The sequence below is a fragment of the Phascolarctos cinereus genome, unplaced genomic scaffold (assembly GCF_003287225.1).
Source record: "Phascolarctos cinereus isolate Bilbo 61053 unplaced genomic scaffold, phaCin_HiC Scaffold_726;HRSCAF=1367, whole genome shotgun sequence".
Lineage (NCBI taxonomy): Eukaryota > Metazoa > Chordata > Mammalia > Diprotodontia > Phascolarctidae > Phascolarctos > Phascolarctos cinereus.
This window is the reverse complement of record NW_027556098.1, coordinates 94,943,745-94,954,113: the sequence shown is the minus strand read 5'-3', so window position 1 is coordinate 94,954,113 and position 10,369 is coordinate 94,943,745.

The window sequence follows — 10,369 nt, the reverse complement described above, 5'->3', positions numbered from 1 at the left end:
TTCAAGTGATGGGTGAACCATGTAGTGGGTGAAACTAGGTGATAAAAATAAGATTGGGAACTTGGGAGAAGGTAGTATGGTCATGTTGTTTGAGTTGAAGAAATGATACTAGATTATAAAGCAGTTTGGTGGAACAATATCTACATATTATTTTATAAAGTAATATGGGGTAGTAGAGAAAGGCCTGTACCTCAAAAGAGGAGAGACTGAGGCTCAAATTCTGCCTGTACCAGTTCCTAGTTGTGCAACTATGAGAATATAATTTAAACTCTCTGAGTCTCAGTGTGTTAATTTCTAAAATGGGAATGATAGTGCCTCCCTCACAGAGCTTTCATGAAGATCAAATGAGATGATAGAGACACTGAAAAAAAATAAAAGCTACATAAATGGCAGCTATTGTTGTTATTAGGGCACATAGTAGATAGTAAGCTGCATTCCAGTCCTATCTCTCTCCAGAGGACAAGATCTGGGTTCAAGTCCTACTTTTAACACATGCATGCTGCATGACCCTGAGAAAATCACTTAGCCACTCAGTTCTCTAGGCACCTCTCTTAAGACTCTAAGTTGCAGAGAACGTGTTGACCTGAATTTATAGAGGGAGTTTTCTCTTATAAGAATTCCCTATATCAATAAAATTACATCTCCAATCCCTTTCTCTAGCAGCAGAAATTAACTAACTTACAGAGTTAATCTGCCTTTGATCTTGAAATATGTGTCAAAGGGCACTTAGTTTCTCATTTCACTAAAAAAGATTAAAGTCATCACTCAGCTTCTCCCTCTTTTCATTGTTTTAGCAATGGGCAGTAGGGTCTAGCAATAGAACATACATCATTATAATGGGGGCTCCTTGAGGACAGGGGTTGTTTTTAATCTTTGTACATTTCCTGGCATAAGATGTATCTCATAAACCCTTATTGACTGACACTGGAAAGGGCTTGGACTACAATCCTAGCTTTGTCACTAATAATCTATATTGCTTTGGACACACCATTTAACTTCCCTGTGGCTCCATTTCCTCATTGGTCAGATGAAGTTGTTGGACCAGATTACCTCTGAGGTATGTTCTATGATTCTATAATCTGATTGGAATAGAGAGAAACTACAGGAAAATTATAAGAAGAAATTAAAGAGGTGAAATCTAATAGCTTGCAGAAACAGATGTCCATGTACACCAGGTTAAGAAATCTAAAATTTATCATTTAAGTGTGTGTGGGGGGTGGTCATTGAAGGTTTTTGATCAGGAAAGTGATGTGATGAAATTGGTGTTTGAGATATTAATAATGCTTCAGGGACTATGCAAGATGAATCATATAGAGGAGAAACTGCAAATAAAAAGTCTAGTTAGAAGACTATTGAATAACCTAAGAATGAAATTATAAGTACCTGGACTAGAATGATGGCAGTGATAATAGAGGGAAGGGACAGATATGAGAGACACACTGAAGAATCAGTAGGACAAGGCTACTGATGGCATATAGGTGATGGATTGAACAAGAGGGATAAGGTAAAAGGTACCTCTGATATTTTGAGACTGAATAATTGGGAAAATGATGATATCATTGACGGAAATAGAAAAACCAAGAAGGGACACATCTAAGAAGCCTCGTATATAGTCACAGATAGTTTAGTAGCGTTATAGATGAGAGGTGGGAACTAAAGAGATTTGTTTAAATAACTAACCTATAGGTGATAGTGAAATCTTTCGAGAGCAGGTCACTGGGTGACAGAGTATACATGCATCTGAGCATAGGTCTTAGAAAAGGACAACAGTAAAAAGGTTACTTGAGGATAAGAAGCCAGGGAATGAGATAGAGAAGAATCCTTCAGCAAGGAAAAAAGAGAACTAAAAAAGTAAAGCATCATGGAAGCTAAGGGGGGAGAGAATTCAAGGAAGGTTTAAACAATGCAAAATGCTACAGAGGGAAAAAATGCCATAAGATTTGGTAATTAGGTTACCTCTAATGATATTTGGGAGTACAATTATTTGAGAATAGAAGAGTGAATGGAGAATATATTACAAGGATTAAGAAATGAATGGATTGGGAAGAAATAGAGGTGTTAAGAGTAAATTATATATTTATTCAAGAACTTTTCCAGTCGAAGAAACAAAAGAAATGGGCTGGTAATAGTAGATGTCTTCAATGTAGTGAAATCTTGTGTATGTTTGAAGGCAGAGGAAAAAGAAATTGTTGGGGAGGTGGAAGGGATTAAACATGCTAAAAAGAAGCTTATATGTATGGAACTTTCAGGTATTGGGAAAAATAAGATCTAGGGCATAGGTGGCAGTGTCAGTCATGTAGAGGAAGGGAAAGGGAAAGGCTGGTAGAAGGATACTGGCGATTAAGAGAAGGGAATATAAGATGTATGGTGGTGGCAAGGGAATTTGGAGACCTGAGAATTGTGGGAAAAGTTTCAAATGACCAATGCTGGAATTATGCTGCAGAATTAACAGATGATAATTTAAAAGATTAAAATGCTCCAAAATGAAGATAAGGCACAATTTTGTGACCAGCTATGTATGGCTTACCTCTCTGTCAGTCAAGAAGTATTTATTAAGCATTGATTATGTGCTAGGCACTGTGCTAAGTTCTGGGGATATAAAGAAAGGCAAAAATGTAGGCTCTACCCTTAGGGAGCTCACATTTTAATGGAGGAGACAACATGCTAACAACCATGCACATATGAGATATATACAGTGCAAATGGGAGGTATTTTCAGAAAAAAAAAATTTATCCAAGGGTTTTCTATATCTCAAGCCCAAGAGGGAAAAAAAGCAGACCATGGGGCTGATATAAAGTTGGGAATTGGTACCACAGATGATCAAATCACGGAGAGATTAAGGGTTGGGGGATGTTGGTAAAGATAGCGGTGATGTAGCTGACCATGTAGCAAAGTCAGAGGTATCCTGAATTAACCTTTCAAGTAATATGACTTCTTTTTTAAAAAAGAAACAAATAATACCCCAGTGTAGAGTTAGTACATTTTCAATAATGGAAACACAGTAGGTTTGTTTTCACTGTTGTTGTTATTTCTTAATATTGGATTTAACCAGAAAAGAGTGCATTTGAATTCTAATGGGAAAAGTAACAAAAGAGCCCGGGCAAATAAGACAAGACTCAGCTCCATTCTGATCCCTATAGCTCCTCCCAACCCATCAATCTCAGATCTGGCTAGTAAGGGAGTTGGTCCTGTTTTGGCTTTGGCAAGGCAGCCATCTGACCAATTGCACCTGCTTCCTAGAGCTCTACTGCTCCCACGAGCACTATGTTAGTTTAAATTAGGTGGGAGCTAATGGGACATGAATTACACGTGGGATGGGAATGCGTGATGGGGGGTGCTAAAGAAAGCCAATCAAACCACCAGGCACGGATCGGGCCTGCCAAGCAATAAGGAAATTCTGGCAGGACAAGGTTAAGCACCAAATAGTAGCAAGGATGATGAATGTACTGGAGGAAAAGAAGCAGACAAGTTTATGGGTCTGGAAAAAAACCTCCATCTGCCTTTTCAAGTGGTTCCAGCTTCTCATTCATATTAAAGATAATTTTGAACTGTGCTCCAGCAGCATTGCTAAAACAAATTGCTCCAGGGAGTAGGCATCCATCCGCTAACCTCTGCTTGATGACTTGCAGTGCATAATGAGTGGTTTCTTACTGTCAGAAGAACAGAATTTGGGCTTCAGAACTAGAGGGGCAAAAGAAATCAGTCTGGGAGTGAAGAACTTCCAAAACCATGTGTGCCTCCCTACTCCTACCACAACCCCAACTAGAGTTTTGAATAACAACGGCTGGAATGATCTAAATCCAATTTTCCTTTGCTTTTCTTTATCAATTTTGCTCATTTTCTAGGTGTCTTATCCATTAGATTTGGTTCTATGAATAACTACAGTCCCAAAATACGTTTCTATTAGGTCATGTCAGCAACATCATGACAATTTTGTTTGTGCCACTGAAATATTTCACCATTCCTATGGAAGCAGTGGGGGAAATGTGTAGGTATGTGGCTTATATATAAGCATGTATCTTCTGATAAATTTCAACAAAGAAAGGAATAAAAACAATTGGTATGTGTATAGTTCTTTATTTTTTATTTTTTGGCAGTTGGGATTAAGTGACTTGCCCAGGGTCACACAGCTGATAAGCATCAAGTGTTGGTCTGAGGCCAGATTTGAACTCAGGTCCTCCTGACTTCAGGGCCGTTGCTCTATCCACTGCACCACCTAGCTGCCCCCTTTACTTTTTTTTACAGAGAGTTTTTATATATATTATAAGGCAGCATGGTATCTTGGAAAGAGAGCTAGACTGGCATTCAGGAAGACCTAGATTTAAATTACATTTCAGACTCTTACTATCTGCATGACCTTGGGCAAGTCACCTAACATCTCTGGGCTTCAGTTCCTTTATGTGTAAAATGCTGATAATAATATTATTTACCTCACAAGGTTGTTTTGATCATTGAATGAAGAAATGCAGGTAAAGTACTTTGCAAATCTTCCAGGGCCACCTACATGTAAACTGCAATCTTATTTGATCCTAACAACCATCCTATGAGGTAGCTAGTACAGTTATTATTTTTAAAATAGTTTTATTGATTTGGGGTAAAATCATGATTTTACAAATCATGGATTTCTTCCTCTTGTCTCTCCCTCTTCTGCTCCCAGAGAACAATCTTTTATAACAAATAATTTTTTAAAAGAAAAAAAGTTAAGAGGAATAAGAGAACAAAATATTCATCAAGATAGATCAATATGTTGAAAAAATCTTACATAATGTGGAAAGCTCCAAACCTGTGGACCCCCTCCCACTTCTGCAAAGGAATGGGAGGAGGTATCTTTCATATCTCTTCTTTGGAGCCAAGCTTGATTTTAATAATTTTGTGTCATTTTTTTTTTTAATGTTTTTTTTTTTTGTAATTTACCATGCTGTAGTCATTGGGACTATTGTTTTCTTGGTTCTACTTATTTCACTTGCCTTCCTTCATGTAAGTCTTCCAGTTCTTCTCTACCTTTATCATGTTTGTTGTGTCTTACAGCATAATAATATTCCTTTATATTCATATTCCACACTTTGTTTAGCCATTCCTCTAGTTGATGAGCATCTGTGTATTTCACCACATCACCGCATAATTGTAGCATCCTGGGTTTTTTTTTTTGGTTCAAAAATTTGTTTATGACCTTTCATCTTGTAATTGTTGCATGGTATAATCCTGTTGGTTGGGCTGCTTAAAAGGTAAACAGCAATGTATTCACCAGTGAGTGACATATGAATAAGCATTTATCTCTTGTGCATTGAGAGCCTAGAATTCTCACTGTACATACATTGTCAGTATTCAATTTTAATGTGTATTCATGAGTATTCCATGCATCCTAATCTTGTACCAAAGACAGTTTGGTAATAAATGATTTTTAAATAATACCAGCACAATTTTTTTAAAAGCTTTACATAATGTCTCATCCCACTTTTTTGCAAAAAAAAAAAAAAACTGGCATGAAATCTGCAATGATTATGCAGTGAAAAATGATACTTTATTTCCAGTTCTTTGCTAACACATATCCATGCGAGCGAGCTCGCGCGCGCGCACACACACACACACAGTGTAATCATTGTTATGTAAGATTTGCAGATGAATAAAAATACTACTCAAAGAGGGTATGATTTAGATTATAGAATTTTAAATTTAGAAGGACCTCAAAATTCACATAATCCAACCTCGTCATTTTTCAGATAAGGAAAAGAGAGTTAAGATTTAAACCTAGGTTTTCTAAATCTAAAGCAAGTGATCTTTTCACTGTATCACATTATACTTGCCCAAGGTTGCCCAAATAACTTGTGGTGTAGCTGGAAATGGAACCCAGGCCTTTCTGGCTACCAGTCTTTCCAGGACCTCATGCTGCTTTTCATGTAATATAAGGCGAAAGCTATGAGTTGTTTACCCTAAAAGTTGGTCATGAAAACTAATAAAATAGAGGGTTATAGCACTAAATGACTTCCCCAAAATTTCAGTCCCATGATGTCAATGTATGCACGTGCTTCATGACTGAACAAGTCACTGAAAGCTGCTGCCTGTGCCTCTCAGAGTGATGTCTGAAAATTATTATTAATAAGAATGCCACTGAGATAGGGACGGGTGAACCTTACAAATAAACTGAGGAGGCCTCATTATTGACAACCTTAGTATCTCATGTTCCTTGACACTGACTGATTCTGCTATCTGTGGCTGTCGAGGAAGCACATGGAAATCTAGAAAATCTGTAAACAGATTCTAAGAGGAGGAGCTCAGACTCAGCTAAGACTCAGAATTTTCAGGGGAATAAAAAAAAACCTATACTGAAACATTTATTCAGAAATAATTTATACATTTGGGTACTGATCAAAATTGAATCTTCCAGAACGTGAGAAACGCTTTGAACTCTGTAAAGGAAAGTTGTCTTTTAAAAATAAATGCCAAGGACTGAAGTGGGATGTGGATGATTGTGCGCCCATCTTCACATCACTTTATGGCACTTCCCATCCTCAGCCTTAACAAAAGCTATTTGTCTGTCACCCTTGTTTATGATAAAGCACAGGCAGGGAAACCCACTAATAGGCACACAATGGTTTTCTCAGCATGATATATAGAAATTTTTACTTCTATCTGAGTTACTACATTTTGCCCATTAGAGGGAAAAACAGAGACTGATAAAAGAAATAAGAACCACTAACAATTTTTTTCTTCTGTCTTCATGTGTCTTGAATCTAGCCTCTTTGAAATTCTTCATACATATACACTCAATTGGGCATGGAAATCTATCTTACCTTACAAGAAAGTAGGAGGGGAAGGGGATAAGAGAAGGAGGAAGGATGCTAAGGGAAGGTGGATTGGGGGAGGTGGTTTGAGGAGGTATAGGGTGATAGCAGAGAGAGAGACAGAGAGAGAAGAGAATAAAATAAATGGGGGAAATAGGATGGAAAGAAATGCAGTTAGAAATCAAAAAAAATTTTAAAGCAAGTTTCTCTGATAAAGGCCTCATTTCTCAGATATATGGAGATATACATATATATGCAGAATCGAATTTATAAAAATAAGAGCCATTTCCCAATTGATAAATGGTCAAAAGATATGAACAGTTTTCAGATGAAGTAATCAAAACTATCTATAGACATATGAAAAAATGCTCTAAATCACTATCAATTGGAGAAAAGCAAATTAAAACATTTTTTAGGTGCTACCTCATACGTATTAGATTGGCTAATAAGACAAAAAAGGAAAATGTTGGCAGAAATGTGGGAAAATTGGGACACTAATGTGCTGTTGGTGGACTTGTGAACTGATCCAACTGTTCTGTAGAGCCATTTGGAACTATGCCCAAAGGGCCATAAAACCATGCATACCTTTTGTTCCAGCCACCACCACCAGGTGTGTATCCCAAAAAGAGATTAAAAAGGAAAAGGATCTATTTGTACAAAATGTTTATAGCAGTTCTTTTCTGGTGGCAAAGAATTGGAAATTGCCCATCAGTTTGGGGAATGGCTGAACAAGCTGTGTTTTATGATTGTGATGGAATACTATTGTGGTATAGGAAATGATGAGCAGGATGCTCTCAGAAAAAGCTGGAAAGATTTACATGAACTGATGAAAAGAAATGAGTAGAACCAGGAGAACGTTTTACACAGTAACAGTAATATTGTAAGATGTTCAACTGTGAACGACTTAGCTATTCTCAGCAATACAATGATCCAAAACAATCCTAAAGGACTTATGATGAAAAATGCTATCCATTCCTAGAGACAGAACTGATGGAGTCTGAATACAGATTGAAGCATACTTTTTTTTTTACTTTTTAAAATTTTCTTTTTTTTTTGCCTATGTCTTTTACATGACTAATAAGGAATATATTTTGTATGACTACACGTGTATAGCATAGATCAAATTGTTTGCCTTCTCAATGAGGGGGATAGAGAGGAAGGGAGAGAATTTGGAACTCAAAATTTCAAAAATGAATGCTAAAAATTATTTTAACTTATAATTGGGAGAAAACAAAACACTAAATAAATAATTTTCAAAAAAGAAATTCTTTGTATAAAGAGATTCTTTTCTTCTTTCTCTCTTTGTTTGTTTGTTTCTTTCTTTCTTTCTTTCTTTGTTCATATGAGCCTAATATGGTTCCTGGTTTCAATGAGTTGTGAAATGGGAGTTTTTCATTTAGAACTGATTACAGATACTTAAATATTTGTATAATAAAAACATTTATTTATGGTAAAAGTACTATCTTTTAAAAAAAAACTCTCATTCTAATTGGGCCACTCTGCAGAATCAAGTAAAATGAAAAATGTCTGATTCTCTCACAAATATTTGAATTCACCCATGTGGGTACTCCTCCCATCAATGGTATTCCCAACCCAGTACACTGAAGGTAGCCAAGTGGCTCAGGGAATAGTGTGCTGGGCCTGGAGTCAGGAAGATCTGAATTCAAATTCTGCCTTAGACACTTAGTAGCTGTGTGACCCTGGGCAAGTCAGTTAATCTCTGTTTGCCTTGATCCACTAGAGAAGGAAATGACAAAACACTCTAGAATCTTTGCCTAGAGAGCCCAACTGATAGCACTGGCATGCTATGGTCTACAGAGTCACAAACAATTAGACATGACTGAAAAACAATGCCACACTGGAGAACTTCCCATGTACCAGTGAAAAATAGGAGTTACACATCAATTGTTCCTCATTCTTACTGCATAACTAGGCTGCCTTCTTTGCTGAGAATATAGATGCTTAATGATGTATTTTATCACATTTTACATCACCATTAGTAATATTCTGTGACCTACTTTTCTGTCTACCAGGTATCTTTCCATTACCCTTTTGGGTTACTTATAAAAATTTGATTCTTCCATGATGATAGTGTCCTATAGTCATAGAAAAAAAGCTGGGAAGGGTAGTCAAACCGTACCAAATGCACAGAAAATAATTCCATGCTGGAAGCAATCATAGAGTATCATCAGAAGACTGTTGGAGTTAAAGATAGACAGAGATCTTTGCAATTGTTTGGGGATCATTGAAAGTGCTGCATAATTTACCAAATGCAAATTGGTTTGATCTCTTATGCAATTAACTTCATGTAATTCTGAGTCTGGCTCATTTTCCATCTGCAGCATCTGTTCAAATTATATTTGTATACATCCTATATGCAATTAATGGACTAACCTGATAGGATTGTGATGCCATGGAGCTATGTGTCACAGTCTGGTAATACATGGGTTTCATCCACTTTTACAATGAAGTCGAAAGTCTAAAAATACACATCGACAACTTAGAGCATCTTTTAAGTTCTCCTCAGGTCTTTCCCTACTTCATTGTCTGTAACAGATGCTAGCGCATTTGCAGCAATTATCTTCATGTCGGTCTATTTCCTTACACACATCAGGAACACTGTAAGATAAGACAACCAATTGACCCATGAATTATTGTTCTTTTTACACCTGATAAAATCAATTATCATATTTGCATCTCTTAGAAGAATCCCTGAGTTTACCATACCTTTATGTTTCCTGATTTCATTTTCAGTAAGAATATCAGTGACATTACTGCAGTCGATGGCCTATGGATTCGTCACTGAACAAAGATCTCACATTAGCCATACCAATATTTAAATGAATGTTTTAGATAGTTAATAAACAGTGTGATTCTTGGCACACTCTGTTCTTTTTTTCCCCTACCATCATTTTGAAAGTAGATAGGAGTTCACAAAGAAGAGAGAGCAATTTAGTGTTTTTTGTATATTTCATGGGTTGCTCTGGCCAAAACTAGAATAAACTAGGCTAAATGCCCAGAGAAACAAGTCAAGTCAAAATGAGCTGGCAAGATGCCCAAAAGCCCATCAAAAAGAACTGAAAAGAAGAGCTGAAAAAGCCACTGAATCTTACCTAATCTTCATTAGACATTAGCGTATTCAGAACACTCAGCATGTGCAAGGGTTATACAATAGATTGTACCTGAATAGAAATCTCATTCTGAATCCTGAAAAAAACACAGAGATTTCAGCAAAGACAGTCCAGGGAAGTAGTTTAAGGTGGCAGCAGGCCTCATATCGAATCCATATAGACTTCTCTTTGTGTCCTTAGATAATATAATTCATATCTCTGCACCTCAATTTCTCATGTGTGCAATGTGGATCTCCATACCATCTCAAGTAAATTTTATGGGCATTAGTGAGATCACATATTTTAAAAATATATTTAAGATCCTTAAAAAAAAGGAATTGATTCCTCACTCTCTTCATACCAGGTGGTGGTAAGTGGAAAGAGCCCTGGGTCTGGAGTAAAAAGACCTGAGTTCAGATTCTACCTCTGATACTCATACTCTTTGCATGGCATTAGGTAAGACACAATCTCTTTTGG